Raw genomic sequence first — 27,003 nt, forward strand, 5'->3', positions numbered from 1 at the left:
CTCCTTTCTAGGGACCTAGCTCATATTTCTCTAGAGTTTAGTTTAAAAAGTCTTTGCAAATAAAATAATTTATTTAATTGGCAACAAAAATGTATATAATTTTTGTGATGAGAAAGAGAAAATTAGAGCATGACAAATACCTTTTTGGTAAATTACTGATGTATAATATCTACCCTGATAGTAGCATTACTGGGTATCTTCCCCATATATCATTCCCCATATACCTTCCCCAAAGTTATATCTCTTGTCCTGTCTTCCCAAACTGGGATCCTGAATTTAGCACTGTTGTTAAGATGGTATTTATATTCAATAATTAATATATGCTATGCTAAGAGCTTTACACAGATTATTCCATTTCATATTCAAAACAGCTCTATTGTATTGTATCACTCTTACAATAATATAAGAACACTGAGGACTTGAACATTTTAAATAATTTGACCAACATCACAAAGGGAAGGAGAACAGCCTCCACGTAGACACCTGGCTCCATGCGGACTCCATTCAGCCAAGAAAGAGGATGGTGTAACTTTAAATTGCAGTGTTTCCTCTTTCCTAAAAGTAAAATGTGGTAATTGATTCAGGAAACTTCTGTGTGTGTGTGTGTGTGTGTCAAATTTAAAATTTCACATATTCATGTCATATATACATAGGATATACTAACCTAGGATAAGAGCAAGCATCAATGTACACATGTACATTCTGGAATCAACAGGCAGCTGCCCGTGGAAATGACCTCCTAGTGTCCCACCTCCATTTTCTGGACCTGGCCTTTCCTTCTTCCGCTGAGGACCTTGCCTATGTTGTTTGCTTTGTTTAGGGGGCAGATCAACTTTCACTTATAAATGTTTTCTCCGCATGTGGGGTTCAAATTGTCTGAACTCAAGGACTGTTAGGAGAGGTATTGTATATGAGCCAGGACAAGACTTTCAGGGAATCTGAATAAGGCTGATTCTTAGCAAACCACTTGGAGAAAAGTTCAGCATGGAAGAAAGGGAAATCTGTACGCATACTGCAACTGGGAAATTAGTTTAAATAATCAAAGCAATTTTAAACAAATTTATTCCATTGGCTATAAAGACATGGTAACCTAAATTATGTCTGTGGACACCAAGCAGGGGCTACAGATAGATCTGTTACACAACACGTAAGCACATATACATATTCAGATACATATACAGATAGATCTGTTACACAACATGTAGGTACACATACATATTCACCTACTTTTTATTTAATTGTTCTTCTATATGACCTAATGACATGATATTTTTACTATGGTAAATAATTTCTCTAAGAATTCCTTTTAAATTTTGCAAGCTAACTTCTACTAACTCTATCAAAATTGGTTGATCCTCTAAAAATGTTGTGTGGATCTATACTGTGGGTGAACAGTTTTTTTTTTCTTTTTCAGTTCAGTCTTTCCCCCCATGCTCATCTCAACTCTATCCTGAAAATCATAAAGATGGCATGTTGGCTGCCTTGAGCTAGTCAGCTAGCTGACTGCTATCAGTTGGATCTTATTGGCTTGCTGGTTGTAATTGTCATTACATAAGTAAATTTTCCACCCCATGCTTCCTTCCCCTTTAAGGCTCAGATAAAAAATTAGCTCTTTCACGAACCTTCCCAGAATCCCAAGTAGTACAGTGTTCCCCGCTTATCCGCGGTTTCACTTTTCGCGGTTGCAGTTATCCACTGCCAGTCATCCTCCGGAAACAGATGATCCTCTTCAGAATCACGGTCAGAAGGTCCACAGTAGCCTAATGCTATGTTACAACGCCTACGTCATTCACCTCACTTCATCTCATCGCGGTAGGCATTCTACCATCTCACATCATCACAAGAAGAAGGGTGAGTACAGTACAATAAGGTATTTTGAGAGACACAGAAAGAGAGAGACAGAGAAAAAGACCACATTCACAAAATTTTTGTTACAGGATATTGTTACATTTTTTGCATTTTATTATTAGCTATTCTGGTTACTCTCTTACTGTGCCTAATTTATAAGTTTAAGTTTCTTATAGGTACATATGTCTAGGGAAAAACATAGTGTATATATAGTGTTTGGTACTATCCACAGTTTCAGGCATCCATCCACCGGAAGTCTTGGAATGTATCCTCTACAGATAAGGGGTTAACTACTGTATTACTTTCTCCAAGGCTCAGTTCCTATAGCAGCTTCTGGTATCTCTGAAAGAGCTCCTTTTACCATCTGTCTTGCCTTATACGTGAGAAATCTTATATACTCTGTCTCTTTCACTAGTGTGAACGTAATGTGTACATAGAGGAAGGCTTGGTTTTCTTTCTCTTACTCTTTTTGCTAGCAAGGCCTAGCACTGTGTGTACTAGACATTTAAACGTATTTGTTAAATAACAACAGACCACTTTTACGTTGGTTTATGTGAGGTTTTTGATAAAACGTATTTCTATTAAACTTCAGAGCTATTATTCCCATTTTACAGTTAAGCAAACGTAGGCTCTGAAGAGTTATGTGACTTCCTTTCAAAAGGTGGCAAGAATCTACTGTTATAGCATCCATCTTAGAGATGTTCCATTTTCATCTTGCAGTTCAGTATTTTTATTCATATTTGTCATCTTACTCTTTCTTAACCTTTTAGAGAACTTTAAAATAATGATAAATACGCTTATCACTTTTATGCCTATTAGTATTTATGGTTGACCTGAATTCTACCTATGTGATACGATTTAAAAAGATACAGATGAACTCTGCTTATCTTTAAATTCTCTTCCAATGTACTAAATTTAAAACAAACAAACAAACAAACAAACACCTCTCTTTTGGTGTCAAAGTAAAAAGTTAGATTTTTATCTCCAGAAGGCAGCAGTTAAAGTACATTGAACTGTACTAGCCAGAGTAGTAAGCATGATTGTAGCTGACATTATGGAAGCTGACAGAACGAACTGCCAAATACATGAGAATAGATGTGTGTGGCAATCCCTAGAGGTTGAGACACGCCTTGAAAGCGCTGTGGGAGAACCCACAGAATCTCTCTTCCTCGAAGATCCCAGTGGCCCTGACATTTCAAGGGAACAGAGACCACTGCTTACAATTGTAAAACACTTTAGTTACTGGTGCGTGTAGCAGTGGGTTGCCTTAAGAGTGGAAACATTGGGCAGAGGGTATTAAATTATTAAAAAGAGATGCCATCCAACAAATAATGGTGGAAATCGTGTCCTGATGAGAGACTTTTGATTCAGAAAAAATGGCCTGATTTGACAAAAAGTAAGTTATGTAGTTAAAACACCTAGTGTTCATTTTAGGATGTGGTTAGAAGAAATTTGAGGCCAGCTCTACCAGTGAAGGGGCTATGAATATTGAAGAGTAAACATGAAAGAGATACAGAGACAGAGACAGACAGAGAGAGACAGAAGTGCCATTAGCTTTATTTTCTGCACTTTTCTTCTACCTAGGCTTTTCTCCTGTAGTCAGTTCTGAAGAGGACTGTTCTGAAATTCAGTCTGTGAGCCTTGTTAAATGAGATTAGTTCAGAGAAACTCTCAGAAATGACAAAAAACTAAAAAAACACATGAGGATTATGGGGCCCCCCCCCAGGACTGATAGCTTATGGTAACACCAGGGAAATGGAAGTGTTCCAGATATAGACTTCACCTGTTGAATGACTACCATTTTTGTCTTCCATGCTGTTTACAATACCTTATAGGAAGCATTCAATTACATTAATCCAAGATTCCCCAGAAATTTTAATATACAATGGAGGAGAAAAGGCAAATACTGAAAACAATCAAAAGATCTTTGAAAGCTAGGAGAAGAAAAGGGATAAGAAAGGGGAAATAAAACAAACGAGAGAGAGTAAAGTAACTTGGATGTTAGGGAGAAGTGGAAAGCTACAAATTATTTCCTCAGAGGCCACTAGGAAACCTTTAAACAAGATTCCTTTCTGGCATAGAGCAGTTTGAGCAATAAATGTAACTGATTGCTATTTTATGAAGAAAAATATTACATCATTTAAACAACCATCTATCCAATTGTATTCCAACAGATCAAAACTAAAAGCAGTCAAAATCACCAATATATAAAAAAATTATGACAACATAGTTCTAGAATTACCGCATCTCTTTAGTTGAGTAATCACACAACCAGGTGAGTATTTAAAAGGCATATGTTGACTAAATTAGAAACGCAACAATTTACAAGGTAGTCAAGTAAATACTTTGCAGTATTTATTGAATGAATTAAATTAATTTTGTGCTTTCTAACTTAAATGCTGAGTTTTCTTGGATCTACTTTTGTCTAAATATATTTTTGCTAAGAAACCAAAACACATTGAAATTAAATTAGATTGCATAAACAAAACAATACTGAGGTTGAAATAAGCTTTTAGCATTATTTCTGCAAGTATAAGCATGTGTAAAAGTAACATACTTCTATAAGTCTTTAGTAGCAACTATTTTTAGGGACTATGATAAAACCTGATTTTGAGTAAATTAGATTTTGAAACCTCAAAATTGAAATAGGTTTGGCATTTTCTCATCACTGGAAACTACCCATGTTATTAAATAAGAAACCTGAGAACTGTATTTTCCATGAAATTTTTGAAATGCCACAAGTGGCATTAAATGATATTTGGCTATGTCAGTGCAATCTTGAGTCTCTTTTGGCTGAAATGCTATCCAAAGACAAATGATGCCAATTTGCCTATATGTACTTCATCCTCCAAACCCCACTTTTTTTCCCCTTCATGAACATGTACTGAGATCCATCGCAGGAAAGCTTCCTTAAAGTAATATCATAATAGTCATGTTTCAAAATCAATATGTCAGATATTCCCCATTGGTATTTAAATATGTTCCACATTCTTCTTTCTGTGGAGTAGTATTAGCAAATTATATTATTCTAATTCACTGATGATTTGCCGTTCCCATCTACTACTATGGAAAAAAAATGACATAAAACATTTATTAAGCTTCTACTATGCGCCTAATAATTAAGAAACAATCCCTATTCTTCAGGACTGTATATTTTATTGGGAGACTGACAGTAAATAGGTTATTAAAATGCAATAGAGGGGCACCTGGGAGGCTCTGTCGGTTAAGTGTCTGATTCTTGATTTTGGCTCAGGTCATGATCTCATGGTTCATGACCTCGAGCCCCGCATCAGGCTCTGAGCTGATGGCATGGAGCCTGCTTGAATTCTGTCTCCCTCTCTCTCTCTGCCCCTCCCATGCTTGTTCTCTGTCTCTCAAAATAAATAAAAATAAATGTAAGAAAATAACTAAAGTGCAATAGCATGACTATGGTGACAACTGTATGAACAAAATACTATACAAGGGTTCAGAAGAGAAGCATCTAATCTAGTGTTAGAGATAAAAGATGCTTAATGCTCAATAAAAATATCTGAAACTATAACAAGAACATTAAAATTTTAAATTATGATTTGTCAATAAATGTCTGTTTAGTCAGGAGTAAATTCACCAATTAGCTAGATGTCCTTGAGCAATTTCCTCACTTCATTTTTGTGTTTAAAATAGGAATAATAGTATCAATTACAAAGTACTTTACTAAATATTAAGGGTCCAGTGTGTTTGGTTTAGAAGAAATTCAATTTTTGTTCTCAGATTTGTATATGGAGGTAATAAAAATCAACTGTGTATATGCTTAAGTATCAGGGAAATTATGTTAACATAATGGGATGGAAAATAAAGTTTTATTTATCTTTTTAGTGATTTTATTTAGGACCTCATGAAAAATTTTGTAAATCATGGAAAAACATCACGGATGACATTGTAGCTGAAGGCCATTTTTACTTGAAGGCTATTATTTTTAAGCTATTCATAATGGTTTTCTCACAAATATAGCCTGAGCTCTGTAATTTCTCAAAAACTATAGAATCAATAGTTTACAATCCAAATGGTCTGTTTAATAAGATGGAATCGCTTTTTTATTTAAGGGATTATGATTTGCTAGTAGAAAAAAATTTAGATCTATTGTATGTGGTTTTAATAAAACGTGGAAAGTTTACAAAGACTTTGCAGTCTTGAACTTTGTCTTGATTGAAGCTCATACACATTTTACAAGCCTAGTCTATCTTTAGTACAGAAAGAGGTGCCAAGTATGAAGAGTTATGGTCCCTACCCTCAAAAAAATTGATGTGCACGTAGTGGAGTGCCAAATGGCATAACATAGGTAATATGTGGTGGTGAGGTCATTGGGTATGGATTAAATATAGAACTACACAGATAAAAAGGTTCTGGTTTTCCCAAAGAAATCTTGTTAATTCCTACTTCTATACTTGTGTCCCTCTAATTCATTCTCTACCCACTGGGTCTCTACACACGGTAACATAAGGTTCTTTAAAAATATTTATTGTATCTTTCAAACTTCTTGCTAAAAACCCTATGATGTCTTCCACTGAACTTGGGAAAAAGACTAAAATGAGTACTATGCTCTATAAAATGTCTCATGATCTGAGCTCTGCCCATCTCTCCTGTTTTATTTATAAAGTGTCTCCCCCCGCCACGGCCTCCTTAATCAGACCTGAGCTCATATGACTCTTCTGTCTTCACAGGTCAAAACTGATTCAGTCTCACAGTTGCTCTCCCCCCCCAGCTTTTTCTTTTTTTTTTTAATATATGATATTTATTGTCAAACTGATTTCCATACAACACCCAGTGCTCATCCCAACAGGTGCCCTCCTCAATACCCATTACCCACCCTCCCTCCCTCCCACCCCCCCATCAACCCTCAGTTTGTTCTCAGTTTTTAAGAGTCTCTCGTGCTTTGGCTCTCTCCCATTCTAACCTCTTTTTTTTTCCTTCCCCTCCCCCATGGGTTTCTGTTAAGTTTCTCCCCCCCCCCAGCTTTTTCAATGTAACATTTTATCATAAGCATTTTCTTACATAATTAAATATTTTTAACAAAACGATTTGTAGTAGCAAAATAGAAATACATCACATTTTAAATCATTTTGAAGGGCTAACTTTAGTTTCTCTCAGCTAAAAAATACTTTCCCTTGTTGGATAAATTTCTTTTTAACCATCAATTTTCTTTTGCTTTGAACTCATGATTTGGGTAGAGCTGTTTCTGCTCTAAGTACCAGAGGTAGATTCTACTTAGCTTAAACTCTGAGTCAATTTGAGGTAATCAGCGGCAGACACCAGGAATATTGCCCTGAAGGCCCCTATTATTTTTTAAAAAAAAAATTTTTTTTAACGTTTATTTATTTTTGAGACAGAGAGAGACAGAGCATGAACGGGGGAGGAGCAGAGAGAGGGAGACACAGAATCTGAAACAGGCTCCAGGCTCTGAGCCATCAGCCCAGAGCCCGATGCGGGGCTCAAACTCACGGACCGCGAGATCGTGACCTGAGCTGAAGTTGGACGCTTAACCGACTGAGCCACCCAGGCGCCCCTGAAGGCCCCTATTATTATAAAAAAAGAAAGAAAGAAAGAAAGAAAGAAAGAAAGAAAGAAAGAAAGAAAAGAAGAAAAGAAGAAGAAGAAGAATAGAATCTACAGGCAAAGAAAGGTTGGAATTCTGAGTCCATCCATTTCTGAAACTAGCTCTAATTCTGATTTTTTCATTTCAAATTTCTTAAAATTTTACATCCAATATCTCAGCAATCTACCTTTGTCCTCATGTCTGATGTGAGATAAAATATTTATTTATTTATTCATTTATTTCTTAATTTAATTTATTTATTTATGCCCCTGGTTCCTGGCATGGAATTCCTAAAACCTTTGCAATCTCCTAAGTGATAAAAATATTAGAAGCATCTTTTACTCTAATATTTGATCTTGCCCTTAGTTCTTGACACAGAGTTCCCAAAACCCTTTAATTTCCTGGGCTACAGTGAGGTGACTCTGGGTGGGCTTCTGAATGACTCCTGGATGAAGGCTGATCCCTAGAAAGACCAAGCCATGATTTGAAGCTTGGAATTTTCGGCCCTCTGTCCCCCATTCTCTTGAGAAGGGAAGAGGGACTGAAAATAGAGTCAGTGATTGATCATGCCTACATGATGAAGCCCTATATAAAAATCCCCATTGTATGGGGCTTGGAGAGCTGCCAGGTTGACCAACACATTTGCATATCAGGAGGGTGACACTCCCCAACTCCATAAGGAAAGAAGCTCCTGTGCTCAGGACCCTCCCAGACCTCAGCTTATGCATCTCCTCATCTGGCTGCTCATCTGTATTTTTATCATGTCCTTGAATAAACTGGTAAACGTGTTGCCCTGGGTTCTGTGAGTCACTTTACGAAGGGTGAGAGTACCTTGGAAATCGAGATCGGTGGCCAAGTCAGACAGAAGTTGTGGGTGACCTGGGGACCCACTACTTGCCACTGACACCTAAAAAAGGGTGGAGGCCATTTTGTGGGACTGAGCCCTTAACTTCTGGGATCTGACACCATCTCCAGGTAGACAGGGTTAGAATTGAGCTAAATCGTAGGACACTCAGCTGGTATCACAGAGAACTGTTTGGTGTGGGAACAATCTCCACACATCTGGTGTCATTGTTGTGCATTTGTGGTAGTGGTATGAGAGTAAAGGACACCCTCAAGAAAGAAAGACATAAGAGGTAGACTGAACTGAGTTTTTCTAATATATCTGTTTCTTCCAGGAATTGAGTTAATGTTTCAAAAGGCAAGATTGTTTTTAAATCTTCTGATACATGCTTCCAAGTTGTTTTTAAGAGGTGAGAGTACCCTTCCAAATTCAAAGAAAAACAAAATCTAAGGGAGGAAATAAAATCTTTACCTTACATTCTTCCACTAGTTACTTACAGGATGTTACTAACTTTTAAGTTGGGAGTGATTTACATATTAGTATATGGGGAAAAAATGACAGGAAATGAACCCATCTGGGGACTGATTAACTCTCAGTGTTCTCGACATTAAGGATATTTAAATGATTATGAATGGATGGAAATCAGTTTTAAGATATTAGGCAATTAAAAAAAGTTCCCAGAAGCCATATATATTGTAGAATGTACTTATTTTTTTCTATGTATTTAATTTTAGTTGACTGTTTTACATTTTGCCTCATAATAGTGGTATAAGGATTATTTTATTTGGTTGGGCCCCTAGGCCTATTTTAAAAGCCAAATGAGAACCATCCAATTAAAACTAAATAGTTAGAGAAATAACAACTTTAGCAAGTTGGTCATTTGGAGGATTATCTGTTTGGTGAATTGACTTTTGAAGAACTGACTTTCAACAAAATGACCTAGACCCAGATCCAGTGGGTCAAATTTTACTGTCTTAGATTATATGAACAGTCTTTGTTTATGAGACTTTACTAGCCCACAAAAGACCAACTCCAAAACCAAGAAATGGGCATGAAATAAAGAAGGGCAGATTTGGGAAGGGGGGGTATCTGGGTGGCTCAGTCGGCTAAGCGTCAGACTCGGCATTAGGTTCCACACAGACAGCTTGGAGCCTGCTTGGGATTCTCTCCCTCTCCCTCTCTCTCTGCCCCTCCTCCTGCCTCAAAATAAATAATAAATTTAAGAAAAGGGCAGATTTTAATTAGACATAAAGAAAAATTGTGCTAATTTTAATTGAGTTGACTTTCAGTATGCTTAGACACCCATCTCTGAAGTTCTTTTCCAGGCCTATGAGGATAATGCCTCTCTTAATCCAATCCAAGGCTAATGGGAAGGTTAAACACAGGGAAATGTTAAAGGATCCAGGAATACATGGAGAGGATAAGTTCAGAGGAATGCAACGAAGGGAAAGGCAAAAGTTCAGAAAGCACTGGCTGGGCACAAAAAGGACAAATGACAAGGGTTTTAAGCATTTCACACTATTATTGGGAGAAGCAGTGTGGACACAGACATAGGACATATGATGCCTATGATTGTTTCTTTAGAGGCACAGCCTGAGCGGAATTTTTGTGCAAATGATTTATTGAGAGAATCACCTCAGGAGAAAGGGAGTGAGGGAAGCAGGGTGGCAGGAGGAAGTTAAGTAAGCATGGGTTTGGTCTCAGCTGGAATGCAGCTTCAGCATGACCCCAGAGGCAGTCCTGGAACCTGAATCCTACCTCAGAACTGATCCTTTCCTAGCAGTTGGCCATTGCCCAGTGGCTACTGTTAACACCCCACACACGATTTGTCTGTGGCTTACTTTAGGCACTTGGGGATATTTATACCTACATTTGTGAAATGCAAAGTAGGAGTCATTAGCCATCCCTACCCTTTATGCGTGAGGTAGTTGATAATCTGAGGGAGCTAGATTTTCTATGAATATTTTTATGTTTATTAAATTACAGGGGCAAAATTGAGAAAAGGTTGACTTTCTTTGGTCATTAAATCATGTTAGAGCTACAGAACTGTTTTCCACTGGTAGATACATTTAGCGGACTAAAGACTTCTTGGGTATACATTTTCTCCTAATTTTTTTTTTTTAATTTTTAAAATGTCTTTAATTTATTTTGAGGGGGGAGATAGGCAGAGAGAGGGGGAGAGAGAATCCCAAGCTGCCAGCACAGAGCCTGACGCGGGGCTCAATCTTACAAACCATGAGATCATGACCAGAGACGAAATCAAGAGATTTTGACTGAGCCACCCAGGTGTCCCTCCCCTAAATTTCTTATATCATTTGTTCCATTAAAGTGTATTTAGATTCATGTGATTATTTTTCTTAACAAGAGCTGTGATTGTTTATGTGAACTTCATCGTGACACAAGCAGTGGGACTATAAAATGGTTTTAACCAATCCTGTTTACTTTGTGGGATGGCAAATGAGCTGAGTTAGACCACAAAGTGTTGGGCTGGGTTGGAAGACTGGCACATGTTAATTCTGACTGGCTTCAGTAGTGTCTCATTTCAGCTTACCACTGAAACAGTAAACAAGCAGTACAAAGGTTCCATGAATTGAGGATACAAATAATTGACTGCAAAGAGCTTGGCAAAGCCACCCTGCATTTCTTAAGGAGACATGCCTATGGTTTAGGAGTTGGAAGCCTGTAGGTATTGAGAATCCTGCCCAGTGATAGATAATAGCTGACAAATGAAGGTATTTTATCCATTAGATTGGGACAGGGGCCACCTTGGCACTAAGCTCCTCTTTTACCAGTATATAAGACAATTCTTTCTATGCCACAGGTACTGTTTAATTTCTTACTGCTGCATTAGGCCTATTACTATGGGCACACAAACATAATCAGCTTAATTATTGGAGATCTAGGGTGAGTAGGCTAATCGTGGGGTCAAAACTCATAAACTAAATCTATTTCTTGAAAAAAAAATCCAACTATATAAAAATATTCTAAATTGTGTATTAAAGACTGACTCCAACTGACCACAAGACTGATCCATTAGTTTCAGAAAAATTGGTCAAATGCTAAATAATCAGTATGAACCAACCAACATACATAGATTCAGTCGCCACTTAGGAATAGAACTGCTAAGGTTCAGTAAATTGGGGCAGTAAATAAGGTTCAGTAAATTGGTTTCCTCTCAGGTCATGATCTCACGGTTTGTGAGTTCGAGCTCCATGCTGGGCTCTGTGCTGAGAGTGTGGAGCCTGCTTGGGATTCTCTCTCTCTCTCTCTCTCTCTCTCTCTCTCTCTCTCTGCCCCTCCCCTGTTTGTGCTCTGTCTCTTATAATAAATAAATAAACTTTAAAAAAAGATACTGGTAAATTACCATATGTGGAACACAGTAAGCACTTGTAGCATGTATATGGGATGAATCATTCTATTTTCTGTGCAACTTTACTTCAGGAAGTGTTCATACATGTTTTAAAAAATATAATAATGCATTTACATCACATTATAGTACATCCTGCCTAAAAAAAGTAAATGACCATTCATACTATTGTAAGACTATTATTATCAGGAACTCCCTGATGCCAACTAGGAATCCTGTGATTTTTTCCTATTGAGCCCAGGGTGTGAACTTTACTTCTCAAAAAACACCTCTCTTCTCTTACCTCTTTGTCTCTTTCTCAGACACTTACATACATATCTTCTTTGTCAATCAGATTTCAATCTCTAGTTAACTCAGATATTGCTGGATGACAATCCTCTTTAATTGAACTTCCATAGTTCAGTAAAATTTTATGAACAACAGATCTGCCTGTTTGTGTGTGTGTGTGTGTTTATCTGTGCATTTATCTATTCACTCATCAGTGATTGCTTCTTCTGGCTACCACCTAGAATCAGGTCAACAGTGCGTGTGCTCTGCATATTCTTTTGTCATCTAAGACAATTCATTCATCTCTTACATCGCATTTGTTGTCTACTTGTTTAGGGATAGGAAATCATTATATACCTATTTGTCACTAGAAAATTAATCAAGTCAATTTAATACATTGTGGGTTCCTTTTGGAAGGTAGGGGCATACAACTCAAGTCAATTATTTTATCCCTTAATTATACCTATGTGGCATTAAAAGAATTATTCTATAGAGAAATAATTGACAATTTAATTCCTCAGACACATTTCAATACATACTATAATCATGAATTTGATAACCATGACCCCTAAAGTATATTGTTTGAGAAAACATAATGAAAATTCTTAGCATTATTTCACTGGATTAACAGATTAATAGCAAAACTAAAGAATTTTTTAAATTATGCCAAATTAAATCATTTAGTAAAGAAAATAATAACAGAAGATGAATTTCCACTTCTCAAAAAATATAAGCCATATTTATATATGGGAAAAAACTACTGTTTGGCCTACTTTCTTCTGAAGCCTAGGAAATAATTCAGCAGCAGTAACATAAGAGCTTGCTCACTGCATTAAAACATAGAGATTAGTCAAGCACAGGTTGCTCCTAACAATTAGGCTTGATAACTCACAATCACATTCTTCCTGAACATTCTGAGCTTTGATACCATCAATATTTTTTAGTCAAGTTTCAGAATCACCATATTAAGGATTTGAGTTTAAATTATCCATTAACAACTTTCTGGCTGATGATATTGAAATACAACACTCTTGTATCTTTGCTTTCACTCATCACCATGCAATATGCTCCTATTTAGTGTTAAAATGGGCCGAGCCATTTTGAGGAGTGTTTTTCTTTAAATACAGCTATTATTCCAGAGTTTTGCCAGCCAGTGACAGAAATCTAACTCCATGGCTTTAAATGGAAAAAAAAAAAAAAGGAGACTTTTTGGCTCTGATAACTAAACCATGAAAAAGAATGCAATAGCTGAACCCCGTCTCAGTGTCAGATTTCCTCACCATATCCCTTCCTCTGTTTCTAACTGTAAATGCTCTTCAGTCTCTTAGTATCTTGTTTTCACTAGTGACTGTGTCACCTTCTTCCAGATTTGCTTGCGTGGTTCTGCAGATGCCAACTGTACCCTTGGTTTCAAAGTTACATACTTCACAACATAGAAAGCTCCAGACTGTACTACAGGCCTATTGGATCACTGACCTTTTAGGTATAAGATTGTTTTTCCTTTTTAAATTGAGATAGAATTTGCGTAGCAAAAAATTCATCTTTTAATGTATAAAATTCAGTGCTTTTTAATATATTCACTCAGTTGTACAACCATTACCACTATCTAATTTGATAACATTAGCTTGTCTTGAAAAGAAATCTTTTATAAACTAGCAGTCAATCCCCATTCCCACCCCCTTTCTTTCCTCAGCCGCTGGAAATCAATAAACTACTTTCTGTCTCTATGGATTTGCCTATTCTGGACCTTTGGTATAAATGGAATTATACAGGAGCTCCTGGGTGGCGTACTCGGTTAGATGTCCGACCCTTGATTTCAGCTGAAGTCGTGATCTCAGGGTCATGATATTGAGCCCCGAACAATGGGCTCCATAGTGATCGTGGAGCCTGTTTATGACTCTCTCTCTCTCCCTCTCTCTCTGTCCCTCCCCTGCTTTCTCACTGTCTCTAAAAAGAGAAAGAAGGAAGGAAAGAAGGGAAGAAAGGAAGGAAAGAAAAAAGAAACAAAGAAACAAAAAAAGAAACAAAGAAAGAAATGAAATGGAGTTATATAAAATATGGGATATTTTGTGTCTGACCTTGTGTTTAGCATAATGTTTTCATCCATGTTGTAGCATGCATCAACACTTGTGTGGCTATATAACATTCCACTGTATGGAGAGACTACTTTTGTTTACCGATTTATCAGTTGTTTCTATTTTTTTGGCTATTAAGAATAATTCCACTATAAATATTTGTGTGCAAGTTTTTAAGTGGACACATGTTTTATTTCTCTTGGGTATAGGTCAAAGAGTCAAACTGCTGGATCACATAGTAATTCTGTGTATAACTTTTGAGGAATTGCCAAACTGTTTTCTAAATCTACTGTACTATTTTATACTCCCATTAGCAATGGATGAGGGTTCTAATTTCTCCACATTCTCCTCAACGTGGTTATTGTCCATTTTTTTATTCTAGCCATCCTAGTAGATATGAACTGGTATCTCGTTGTGGTTTTGATTTGCATCTTCCTGTGGCTGATGATGCTGAGCTTTTGTCATATGCTTATTGCCCATTGTATATCTTTGGAGAAATATCTGTTCTTATGCTTTGCCCATTTATTGGGTTGTCTTTTTATTATTGAATTGTGTAAAAACTGTACACACTATAGAGAATAGACCTTTATCACATTTATGGTTTGCAAAAATTCCACGTGCACTTGAGAAGAAGGTGTAGTCTGTTGGTATTAGACGGATTGTTCTATAAATGACTATGTAGCTCTAGTTGGTTTATAGTGTTGTTCAACTCTCTTATTTCCTTCCTATTCTTCTGTCTAGTTGTCCATTCAGTTACAGAAGTATGGTATTGAAGACTTCATCGATGATTGTTTAACTGCCCATTTTTTCATTCGATGAATCTATACATAACAGTATGGACTCTGGTTGACAAACTTTTCCTATCCTTTTATTTTCAACCTATTTGTGTCTTTGAATTTAAAGTGTGTCTTTTATAGACAGTATATAGTTGAACAATGTTTCTTTTTTATCTATTCTGCCAATCTCTGCTTTTGACTGGAGTTTTTAATATATTTACATTGGATGTAATTACTGACAAAGTAGAATTTATGTGTGTCATTTTGCTATTTTCTATATATCTCTTTTTGATTCTGTAGTTCCCCATCACCACCTTCTGTTGTATTAAATGTGTATTTTCTCATGTATAATTTTGATTCTGTTGTTTCTTTCAATACATTTTTGGGATATTTTCTTAATGCTTGCCCCAGGTGGTCACAATTAACGTGTTATAACAAACTAACTTGGATCAATATACACTTGATTTAAATAGTTTCCAAAAACTTTGCTCCTATATTGCTCTTTCTCCCATTCTTTATGCTGTTATTTTTATAATATATTTCATTTTTATACATTGAATGCCCATCAACAAAGATTTGTAAGTATTGTTTTATGCAGTTGTCTTTAAGATGAGACAAGTGAAAAAAAAGAGTCACATAAAAGATGAAATGTAAACCGTCGTTTATATTTACCCCTGTGGTACTTTTACCAGTGTCCTTTGTTTCTTTACACTAATTCAAGTGTTTTGTCTAGTGTCCTCTTATTTCACCATAAAGGGCTCTCTTCATATTTCTTGTAGGATAAATTTTCTAGCAACAAATTCTTTCTGTTTTTATGTATCCAAGAATGCCTTAATTTTTTTTTTTTTGATATTTTAAGGATAGTTTTGTTGGATATGGACTCTTTGGTTGACAAACTTTTTCTTTCAGCGTTTTGAATATGTCATATTCTGGTATCCATGATTTCTGATGATAAATCACCTGTTAATCTTACAGAGGATTTCTTGTGCTCAATGCATTGCTTCTCTTATGCTCTTGTCAGCTTGTCTTTGACTTTCAACAGCTTGAATGTGATGCAATTAAGTGCAGATCTCTGTGAATATATACAGTTTAGAGGCTGTTGAGCACATACAAGAAGTGCAGATTAATATTTTTTCATGAAATTTGAGAAGTTTTGGGCATTATTTCTCCAAATACACTTTCTGCCTCTTTCTGTCTTTCCTTTCCTTCCAGTACTCCCATTATACACATGCTGATATACCTCATGGTATCCCACAGGTCTGAGGCCCAGTTCACTTTTCTTCATTATAATAATAATAATTATTATTATTATTTATTATGTTTCTCAGTGCAATGGCCTGAATATTTGTGTCTCTCCACAATTCACATGTTGAAATTCTAATGTCCAATATGATGGTATTGGGTGGTGGGGTCTTTGGGAGAGCCTAGGTCATGACAGTAATACTCTCATGAATGGGATTAGTGTTTTATAAAACAGACCCCACAGAACTTCTTAGCCAATTCCACTCTGTGAGGACACAATGAGATGTCTGCAACTGAAAGAGGGCCCTCACCTGACCATCCTGGCACCTTAATCCTGGACTTCCAGCCTTCAGAACTGTGAGGAACAAATTTCTGTGGTTTATAAGCTACTTAGTCTGCGGTACAATCCTAAGGGAGTGAGACACTGAGACTGGATAATCTCAATTGAACTATCTTAAAAATTTTTTTCTATTTATTAATGTTCTCAGTTTGGTGAGATACTGTTCCCATATTTTCCTTTAACTCTTTAGACATGGTTTTCTTTAGTTCATTGGGTAAATTTAAAATAATGATTTAAAATCTTTATTTAGTAAAACTGATGTCTTGTTTCCTCAATATCGTTTCTATTGATCTATCACATATTTTTCTTGTGTATAGGTCATACTTTGTTATTTATCCGCATGTTTCATAATCTTCATTCTAAAATTGGACACTTTAGATAATACAGTGTGGCAACCCTGGAAATTAGATTCTCTCCCATCCATAAGATTTATTGCTGTTGCTGCTTATTGTTGTAGCTATTTGTTTAGTGACTTTCCTGAACTAGCTCTTTAACATTGGTACTGTTTATGCAGTATGCATTGGTACTGTATGCAGCCTCTGAAGTCTTTGCATAGTAAGCTTGATGGTTAGCTAATACTTGGACAGAGATTTCCTTAATGCCTTGAATCAATAAATGTCCCATCTTTCTGAGTGGCTGTGTATGCATTTGGGGACAACCTTCAATATTCATACAGGCAGTTAGCAACTCTGCCTTAGTCTTCATTTCCTGCTCAGGTGCAGTTTCAAGGACAGCCACGGGACAATGCTTACAGCTTTTCTTCATCTTTCCTGGGCAAGCACAGAGACCTATGCATGCACATAGACTTCTAGATTCCCAGAAATATCGTGGAGATTTTAAAAGCATCCTGTAGACATTTCATTCTCCAGGTTTTTTTCTTTTAAGTTTTTCAGTTACCTTGTTGTTTTCCCCAATTGTTATTGCTACATATGACAACTCTAATGTTAAACAACTGCTGCCGATTACTTTTAAAATGCTCCCAGGGAAAAGATGTTCATACTGGGTGAACTCTGACTCTAGTCAAATAAAGGAAAGCTTCGGGCTTTTCCAGGGAGCTTCCAGATGGATTAAATAATGGCAGTAATCTGGGCATGGGGCTTTGAAAGAGCTCTCGTTCCATTCTGCTCCCTATCATGGCTGCTAGTCTGGTAGTTATCACCATGATTGTGGGACTGATAATTTTTAAGGCTACCATGAAATTTGTGAGAAGGGTCTAGGAATATGAAAAATTAAAATTCCACAAGGCTCACTGATGCTACTGAGATCCAGGCATTTCTTTTAAATAAATACTTTCCAGATTGTTCCAAGCTCTTTGTTCATTTCTGCTAATTTAATTTCTGCTAATTTCTGTTAATTTAAAAATTGATTTTGAAAATGTTTGCCAATGTTCTGGTTGCTTTTATTGAGCAGAGAATATTTGGGGGTTCTTACTCTGCTCTTTCCACTCATGTCATCTGCCATCTGCCACCTAATGTGTGAGAATTTGAGTTTATATTTTCTTCTGGATTACAACCAAGAGCATCTCCACTGATACCCTTCTCCACTCAGTATAATTTATGGCCTCCAGTTCTGACTTTAGATGTCTTTTTGAAGAGCTAGCTCGTAATTAATAAAATCTCGGGATAAATTCAGATTGACAGAACCTGAGATGTCTCTCCATGTCCTGTACAGTCACTAAGACAAGAGAGTGTTGGTCATCCTTCAGTTGTACCAGCTGAGTTGTCAGATGAAAACTGAAGTGAAACTGTGCTGGCAGGCCCCACCTGGGCCACATTATCAGAGCAGGGAGAAACAGTTTCCTCAAAGTAAAGTGATGTTGTTCTGAACATAGAGAATGAGAAATGAGAATGCAAAATGAGAAACTATGATGTTCTGGTCATTCACAATATGGCAAAATCAGAAGAGAAGCTATATAGTCTTGTCATTCTGCTTTGGTTTCTTCCATGTTCCATACTCCATGTTTGTTATTAAAATAAACTTCAAATCTCAAATTCTATGCATGAACTTCAACTGTGAACTATGACTTCCCTGATCTGTAGGAACAGTGAAAGGCTTTGATATAAGGGATTCTGTTGGGAAGAGGAGGAAATACTAAAGAACAAAACAAATAGCATTCTACTTATCAGAAATTGCATACTATGATTTTTCACAGATAAGAAAAATAATAGCAGAAGATAAGCCACCAAGTGTCTACTATATTACATGAATTCAAAAATAAGCCAGCAAGCAGAATGTTGGTTTGTTTGTTTTTGGTTAGAAATTCTGATAAAACATATTCATGACTGCATTTTAATCAGTAACTATGTTGCTGTTGAATGTTGTCATAATGCCAAGGCTTAAAGATTTTCACATATTTTTTGTTTATTTTGCTTTTAGAAAAAGCTCTTTTCACCTAATGTATGGATTTTGATAAAAATAGCTTTGAGAAATGATTGTCTAAGTGAGATTCTTATACATAAGCCACTCTTATGTTTCAATAAAAGATTTCCCTCTGTCCATTCTCTTAGTTCAAAAATGTTATACACAATTCAGACAATAGTGCTATCAATTAAAACAGTGCAATATCCTTGAAACAAGTTATGATTGGATAAATATTCCAAATGAAGTAGAGAAGGGGATTTTTGATGTCCTTTGTGGCTGATCCTATTTAAGTCTAAGGGTATAACTTAAATGTCTGGATATCCAATAGGAATAGTAAAATAATTATTCTGGTCCTTTCCTGTGTAGAAATAAATATTTCATAACTTTAAGACTGTTAGAAATTCAATATTATTCTATATCCTGGGGTCATTGCCAGTATACTCTTGTGTTTTGGGGTCATTGCCAGTATACTCTTTGGAGCTACAGATAACAAGGAACTGATAATGAAAGTGAGGTATGAACTACAGCTATTTGCTGTGTATTTAACCTCCCTTGCAACTAGACACTCTCAGCAGTAAGACAGAGGTTGTTTCCTTGCCAGGTCCTTATTCGGCTGAACAAAATTTTAGATTTCAAAGACTCTCAGAGATAGACACGGTTTTGCTTGTCACCCAGTCCACGATTTAATTGATACATGGATTTCTCTCAGTCATCTTCAAATGTTATCCTTCATCTTTAGAATACAGTCAATGACTGGAATCCTGATTTCCTAATGACACAAGCCATTCCAATTCCAAATACCTTCTAGAAACTTGTTTGTTGTATAAGCTGCAGTTTGACTTGAGATTTCAAATACTGCACTTAGTTTTGCCCCAGATAGTTTTGCCCCACTTAGTTTTGTTATTATAGTCCATTAAGATATTTGACAGTTTTTTATTATGATGATGAGAAAATAAGGACTGGGTGGTGGGGTGCCTCAGTGGCTCAGTCAGTCAAGCATCCAACTCTTGATTTCGGCTCAGGTCATGATCTTAGGGTTGGTGAGTTCAAGCCCTGCATTGGGCTCTGTGCTGACAGTGCAGAGCCTGCTTGGGATTCTCTCTCTCCCTCTCTCTGCCCCACCCCCTGCTTTCTCTCTCTCTCTCAACATAAGTAAACTTAAAAAAAAAGGGGGGGGGCGGTAAAATTAATCTATAATAGTTGAGTGAAGAAATGTCCCCCAAAGAATGTTTATTAATGGATTTCTGTTAACTTGGAGTTTCATTGTGAAAGAGCATTTCTTTGAGCTTGTCTCATTCAACAATTCTGTCAATATTTTGCATTAGAATGATGAAAAGCATATTTATTTATATGTAGATGGCATGACAGAGAAGAGGAGCTCTTACATGTAATAGCTAACAGAGTCAGAATCCACATGATTATGGCACATTAGATGTATGGGCCAAACCTAATCCTCTAAAATTTTAACAGAGAAAAAAAAAGTCTTAAACCGTGGAGGTCTATAGCTTACAAGCATATGAAGAAAATCCAGGCGTTGTAGGTGACTAAAAGCATATGAATAGCTAATGCAGAGATTAGCACACTAAAACCCAGTCTGTTTTTGTAAATAAAGTTTTACTTTACTATATTTTGTAAATACTGTTTTTGTAAATAAAGTTTTATTTACTGTATTTCATCCAGCCGTGTTCATTCGTTTACATATTGTGTTTGTTTTCATGCCACAACAGCATTGAGTATTGCAACAGAACTTCATGTACCTCAACACCTAAAATATTTACTACCTGGCCCTTTATGGAAAGACTGTGCTGACCCCTAACCTAATGCAGACAGTTTTTGTTAATAAACATAGAGTGTCCATGTACGGGAGGATAATAGCCCCCAGTGTTTTCTGCGCTATTTCCTAGTTTTGTCTTTATTAAAAATTTCAGTCCTGGGCTCCATGTTTTGCTAGGGACATTAACAACTACCCAGAAGACAGGTAAAGGGGCTGCAAAGAAGCCATGCTGAAGACGAGTAGTTAAATACATTGGAAATAATTAGCTTAAAGGAGAGAAAATGAAATCAAGATAGCTATACTTGTTTTAAATAGATGAAAGATAATTATGTAGAAGAGTTATTTGCTATATTCTCAAGCTTCAGAGAGCTGGGAAAAATGGGTTAATGAAATATATAGAATTAAGGTTTAGCATATTATGACAAAGAATAATCTACCGATGATAATTATCTGAAAATAAAAAGTAGATTCCCATTTGTGGAAAGAATCAAGACCGACAGCTATGTCTGCTTTTTGGAATCAATATACACTGTCTGAGGAACAAGAAGAATTGTACTTCAGATGAATTTTGAGTCCCTACAAATTCTGATATTGACCACAACTCATCTAACACCAGACTTTGTTTTGCGCTGATTGGTTTCCAGCTTTTATTTCCTCTGTTCCCACCCTTGGATCTGTCTGCTTTTGTGGCACACAGCACAAGTTATAATTACCCTATCCTGACATCTATCTTTGATCTTAGATGCAATAGTACTTTAATTATTTTATCTGAATGATTATAATTCTGGCCTTAGACTATATAGTAGATACCTGGCTCAAATCCAACCCTGTGATCATATTTACTCCTGCAACAAAACATGCATTGATCACCTACTATCTATCAGGCATTATTCCAGGACCCAGGGATATAGCAATGTTTATTGTTCATAACTGATCTGAATCTGGGCAGCATCTTGGATGCACCTTATTTTCTTAACCACTTGTTGTATAAGAAGGATAATATTCACAGTAGGCTACTATTTTGTACTGTTTAAAGATATTTATTACACACTTAAGTGATACTACTTGGTAGGTACTGTTCTAAGTAAATCTTTACAAATACTAGGAAATCTTTACAGATACTAGATTATTTAATGGTAGTGGCATGTCTACAAAATAGGTTCTATTATTACTTCCATATTACTGATCAGAAAACTGAGACCAAAGAAATTCAATAACTTACCCAAGACTACCAAAAGTGCCAGAAACAGGATTCAAATACAAGCAGTCTAGCTCTAGAATTCCTGTTCATAATCACAAGAAGTTGAGTGAAGTTTCTATTAGTTTAGATGGAAATGTTTTCCCTTTCCTTCCCTCCTTTCTCTGATCTTACTTACATTACCCAGAAAGTCTCTTTCAAAGGAAGCCATCCCACGAGAGTACTGAGTCTGAAAACCACATCAACCTTCTGAGTTCCGGGAGGTATTTGTTGGATAAGAGCCTGACAGATCTTAGTATAACTGCAAAGTGGAAATTCAGAACTCTGCTTAACTCCAGCCTAAGTACTGGGTTAAAGAAATGGAGGAGGCAAGAGCAAGAGGAAAAGCAGGATGGGAGAGAATGCTGAGTCAGAAATGCAATCTTATAAAAAAAACAAAATTATCTAACGCCCACAAAGAATATTCTTCAGGTACTGTGGTCATTTTTACAAAATACATTGCTCATGTATAAAATTAAAACTCTCAAATAGCTTCCATTAGAAGACCATAAGGGCTGTTTATTTTTCATGCTTATATTATGCCTAGCTGCTGGACATAGCCCATAAAACTAAAGCTGTTTCCTTTGGTAATTCAAGTACTTCACAGGAGCAGAGCAGAATTCATCTATGTATACAGATTTTTAAAAAGGCAGCTTGTATATTAAAGGCTCACTCTTGAGTACATGCTTGTCCACAAGTCTATCTTCCTCCAGGTATTGCCTAAGCTTTTGATCCAATATTGTATATAGATCTATATATTGGTTTGTCACATGGTTTCCTAATCACCAAAGTTTTTACTGATCCTTTACATACCATCATCACTACACTGGACCAGGTAGAAACTTCAGAAAAGTCACTCCCTATTCAGTCTTAGTAACATTTTGCTTATGTTTTATACAGTGAAAGGAAAATTCACTGTGCAGATTTAGTCCAGTTGAAATACATAATGAGTTCCTGCCTCCTTTCCTTTCTCCCTGATTTTTCCTTTTTTTTTTTTTTTTTTTTTTTTTTTTTTTTTTTTGCATGTATCAACTGTCCAATATGTGCTAGGTTCTAGAGCAAAAAAAGTTAGAAAACAGAATCTGGTCCTTTACTTTAAAGCTTATCCCCCAGAGGGGAGTCTCTAGAAAAAGATAACATGTACCGTAATGAAGCTATGTCTTTTTTTTTTTTAACGTTTTATTTATTTTTGAGACAGAGAGAGACAGAGCATGAACGGGGGAGGGGCAGAGAGAGAGGGAGACACAGAATTGGAAGCAGGCTCCAGGCTCTGAGCCATCAGCCCAGAGCCCGATGTGGGGCTCGAACCCACGGACCGCGAGATCGTGACCTGAGCCGAAGTCGGACGCTTAACCGACTGAGCCACCCAGGCACCCCAATGAAGCTATGTCTTGAATACTATTATGTTATAAAACCCAGATAAAGGGTATTATTTATTATTTATTGGATAAATAATTAACATGTGTCAAATAAGAATTAGACATTGTGTTAGTTGTTGACAGGAGGTGAAGAAGTAGAGACAGATTGTAGACAACTCTTTGAGGAGTTTTGTGGTGGGAAATGGCAGAGAAATTATAACCTAATAGGGTCTAGGGAGGGTAAGTTGGGTGATCAGAAATTAGATTTTTGTGAAGATGGAAAGACAATGGATAATGCACAATAAAAAGGAGGTGATTGAAGGATCAAACTCCTTGAAGAGGTAAGAGGAAGACAGCTGTAGGTCACAAGTGAAGGTGTTGACATAGATAGGTGCAGGAGCTGTGCTTTGATTATAACAGGAGCGAAGATGAGATTTTGTGGCCAGAGACGGTGGGGGGTGGTTATGAAAAGATGAATCCTTTGTCAGCTGCTTGCATCTTTTTTTTTGTATACAGTAAGGTGAATGAAGGTAGGAGGGATGTTGGAGGTACACAGAGAAGGCAAAACAGTAGTTGGTTTAGAGAGCAAAAAAGTGAGTTTACTAGGTAGGTAGTCTTTCTCAGAGTTTTAAGTGCTTATTTGAGATTTTGCTCTTTAATTTGAAGGGAGTCAAAACACAAACTTTTCTTCAGTCAGGTCCCGTGATTTAATATGTACAGTTACAGAGTAAGCAAAAATGGTTGGATTTAATTACTATGGAGCTTTCCAAAGTGAGTCCATCAGAAAGAGGGGTAGTAAACAAGGGTGTTTCTATGGAAGTAGTTATAGTGGAGAGTCATGAAAAATGAGCTAAATGAGAAGGAAAGTGAAACATTACTGAACCATTTTAAAAACACTTTTCAATTTTGCTCATCTGAGCTTCAAAATTTTCCCTCTATTACATGGGTAGGATATGGCTGATAGAGGGGTATGTTTAACAACATCTAAAGGGGATCTTGACCTCAGAGTTTTTTTTTAAATAGCAAAATGAGAATAGCAAAAAAGAAACTTCTAATAAGTTCTATGTTTTATGACACACACAATGAATTATGAATGATGGATAATACATGCTGATCAGCCTGCAATTTCTTCTGAATCTAAACTGTCGAAAAACTTCAATCCATGAATTTAAGGGAATACGTATGGAACAGAATAAAGACTCTACTGTGCATTCTAATTTGTTGTTATATTTGGTCTAAGATGGTGGCTTTTTGCCTCCAAAACCTTATTAGTTATTACAGAATGTTCTTATTATCTGTTCAATAACTTGGAAATGGCTCTGAGCTACTGTAGCTCTCTGTCTCTTTAGTTTTTGATTTTTGTATGCATCCATGGTCTCTTCATTCCTAGTATTTGTTGTGTAAAACCCCCCACTCTTCTATTTTTTTATTACATGGAGAAGATGCATATAGAATCCCCTTCAGTAGAGCTATGGACAAAACAATCTAGATCAAATGTTGGCAAACTATAACCCATGGGCTAAACCTGGCCTGCCACTTGCTTTTCTCAATAAAACTTTATTGGAACATAACCACAGTCATTCATTGATGTATTGTCTATGGCAGAGGTGAATGGTCATGACAGAGATCACATGGGTTGCAATTTACTGTCTGACTCTCAACAGAAAATATTTACTGATCTCTGGTTTAGAATAGTATTATGTATATGCCTGAGGTCTAGTAGTGAAAGGTTCTGTTAGTCTCTCTTTAGCAGGTGACTACAGTGCCCGGACAGAAAGGTAGGTCCCCAAGGACTTCTCTAGCTTACCTGCCTCACCTTCAATGCTGCAGCCAGCTCCTTACAGTTGCCAAGAGTTGTCTGAATCCCTGCTGCTCAGTCTCTGGCTGCCCCAAGGGTTCTCTTGCCCTTGATCAAGACTAAACCTGCAGGCAGAATGGAACAACTTTTCAATTGATTTGGGGGACAATGCCGAGTTTGCTATTCTTAATCCTTTAATTTTGAAATTCTTGTGTTTTCCTATGTTTTGAGGAAGGGCAACATGAAGAAAACTGCTTTCCCTAATCTCCGTCAGTGAGTAACAGAGTTTAAATCAAACAGACAAGAACTCAGTGCTCTTTTTACTGAGCTGCAAAGTTCCCACCTCTCACTCCTGCTGGATTATGCATGCATCACAACGTGAATGGAGTTGCTGGGAGTATGATGTTTATTCTCACAATAGGTCTAATGCTGAGTGAAAGAACTAATTGAAAAATCAGAAGAATTTTGTCTTTAAGTGTTCCTGTTAATGATTACATTCATCCATTTGAATTCTGATGAACTGGGTTTTTGCGGTGGAAATTCTTATCACAATGGCCTGACTCTAACTTGTGCCCTGCCTGTGGCTTTGATTTATGACGTGCTTCTTGTTTGCCAGCTCTTTTTGAAACTGCAGAATGGAAAGAAAATGTTTTAAACAATGTCACATCCAGAAGGTGATTTCTGGGAGCTTCGAATGCAAGCTTTAATCTTTCTTCCAGGTTAGCCATCCGCTCAGGCTGCTGAATAGCACTCGGGCTTCTTAGACACATTAGGGATTCTGGACAGGTTTCATCCAGACACCCTTGTGCTCCCTGCCATTCTAATAGTGGCATTTTGTCTCTCAGTGGAATCTTGTCACATTACATTTAGGGGAAGTGATTTGTTTCTAGGCTACAGCTTCCCAAAAGCTATGATCACATGAGTTAACTGATGTTAAATTAATTTCCCAACGTATCCTGTTTGGCAGTCTAAGGAGAAGGAAAGCAGATACTGCTTATTTTTTCTCTTGTATTCCCTTGAATTTTCCTCAGGTTTTTATTGTGCTGGTAAAGATGAAGAAAATGGGAATCAGGGTGGCAAGGAAAGGAGTTATAAATGGAGTATCCACGGCAGGACAGTTTTTTGTTTTGTGCTGTGTTGTTTTTACCCATGGGAGACCTAAAGAAAGCTAAGTCAAAATTCACTAGGGTTTTAGGACTGTGGGCTGCGAATTTAGATGGCATGGTCTTTTAGTGTCTGCTATACCACACATATGTGGAGTTAAGGTATAAACTGGGGAAGAGGTTGGAAAAACATATAGACTGCCATGGAAGTCTTCCCTATTCTTTTTTTTTTTTTTTTAATTTTTAAATGTTTATTTATTTTTGAGAGGCAGCGGGGAGAGAGAGAGAGAGAGCACAAGCAGGGGAGGTGCAGAGAGAGAGGGAGACACAGAATCTTGAAGAAGGCTTCAGGCTCTGAGCTGTCAGCACAGAGCCTGACATGGGGATCGAACCCACAAACTGTGAGATAATGACCTGAGCCAAAGTCGGATGCTTAACTGACTGAACCACCCACATGCCCCCCCACCCTATTCTTTTAGAGAAAAACCAGCCTTTCCTTCCTTTCTTCCTTCCTTCCTCCTTCCCTCTCTCCCTTCCTCTCCTTCTCTCTCTCTCTCTTTTTGTATGATTGTGACTTAAATATATAAAGTATGTGTGGAGATTTCTTCACCCTTCTTGTCCAGAACGAGAAACCGCTTGGCAGCAAGAGTATGGAAAGAAAGATGCACTCTATAAAATCTGAGTCAGAAAACACTTACCATAATTGGCAAAATGGGTAGTTTGGGATTTATGTTTGGGATCATCTATTATTTTAAGAGAGTTATACTTTTTTGATGAAAAGTTTAGGGTTATGTTCTCTCTCTCTCCCCTCTCCCTTCCTCCTTCCTTCCTTCCTTCCTTCCTTCCTTCCTTCCTTTTCTTCCTCCCTTCATTTCTTTCTTTCTTTCTTTCTTTCTTTCTTTCTTTCTTTCTTTCTTTCTTTCTTCTTTCTTCGTCTCTGATGAAAACATCTATTCCAATTCAAAAATTAAAATAATCATAGACTTGGGGCACTGGCTGTCTCAGTCAGTTAAGCGGTTAAGTGTCTGACTTCAGCTCAGG

At 36.9% G+C, this 27,003-nt stretch overlaps 1 long non-coding RNA gene across 1 annotated transcript in view; it reads right to left on the reverse strand.

Moving 5' to 3' along the window:
• Positions 1–24,874: 24,874 nt before the first annotated feature.
• Positions 24,875–27,003, reverse strand: part of LOC122237686 — a 92,810-nt gene continuing 90,681 nt past the window's right edge. The window contains exon 3 of the long non-coding RNA XR_006216288.1: positions 24,875–24,984. This is a non-coding gene — a long non-coding RNA (uncharacterized LOC122237686). The remainder of the gene's footprint in view (positions 24,985–27,003) is intronic.

The sequence above is a fragment of the Panthera tigris genome, chromosome B1 (genome assembly GCF_018350195.1).
Source record: "Panthera tigris isolate Pti1 chromosome B1, P.tigris_Pti1_mat1.1, whole genome shotgun sequence".
Lineage (NCBI taxonomy): Eukaryota > Metazoa > Chordata > Mammalia > Carnivora > Felidae > Panthera > Panthera tigris.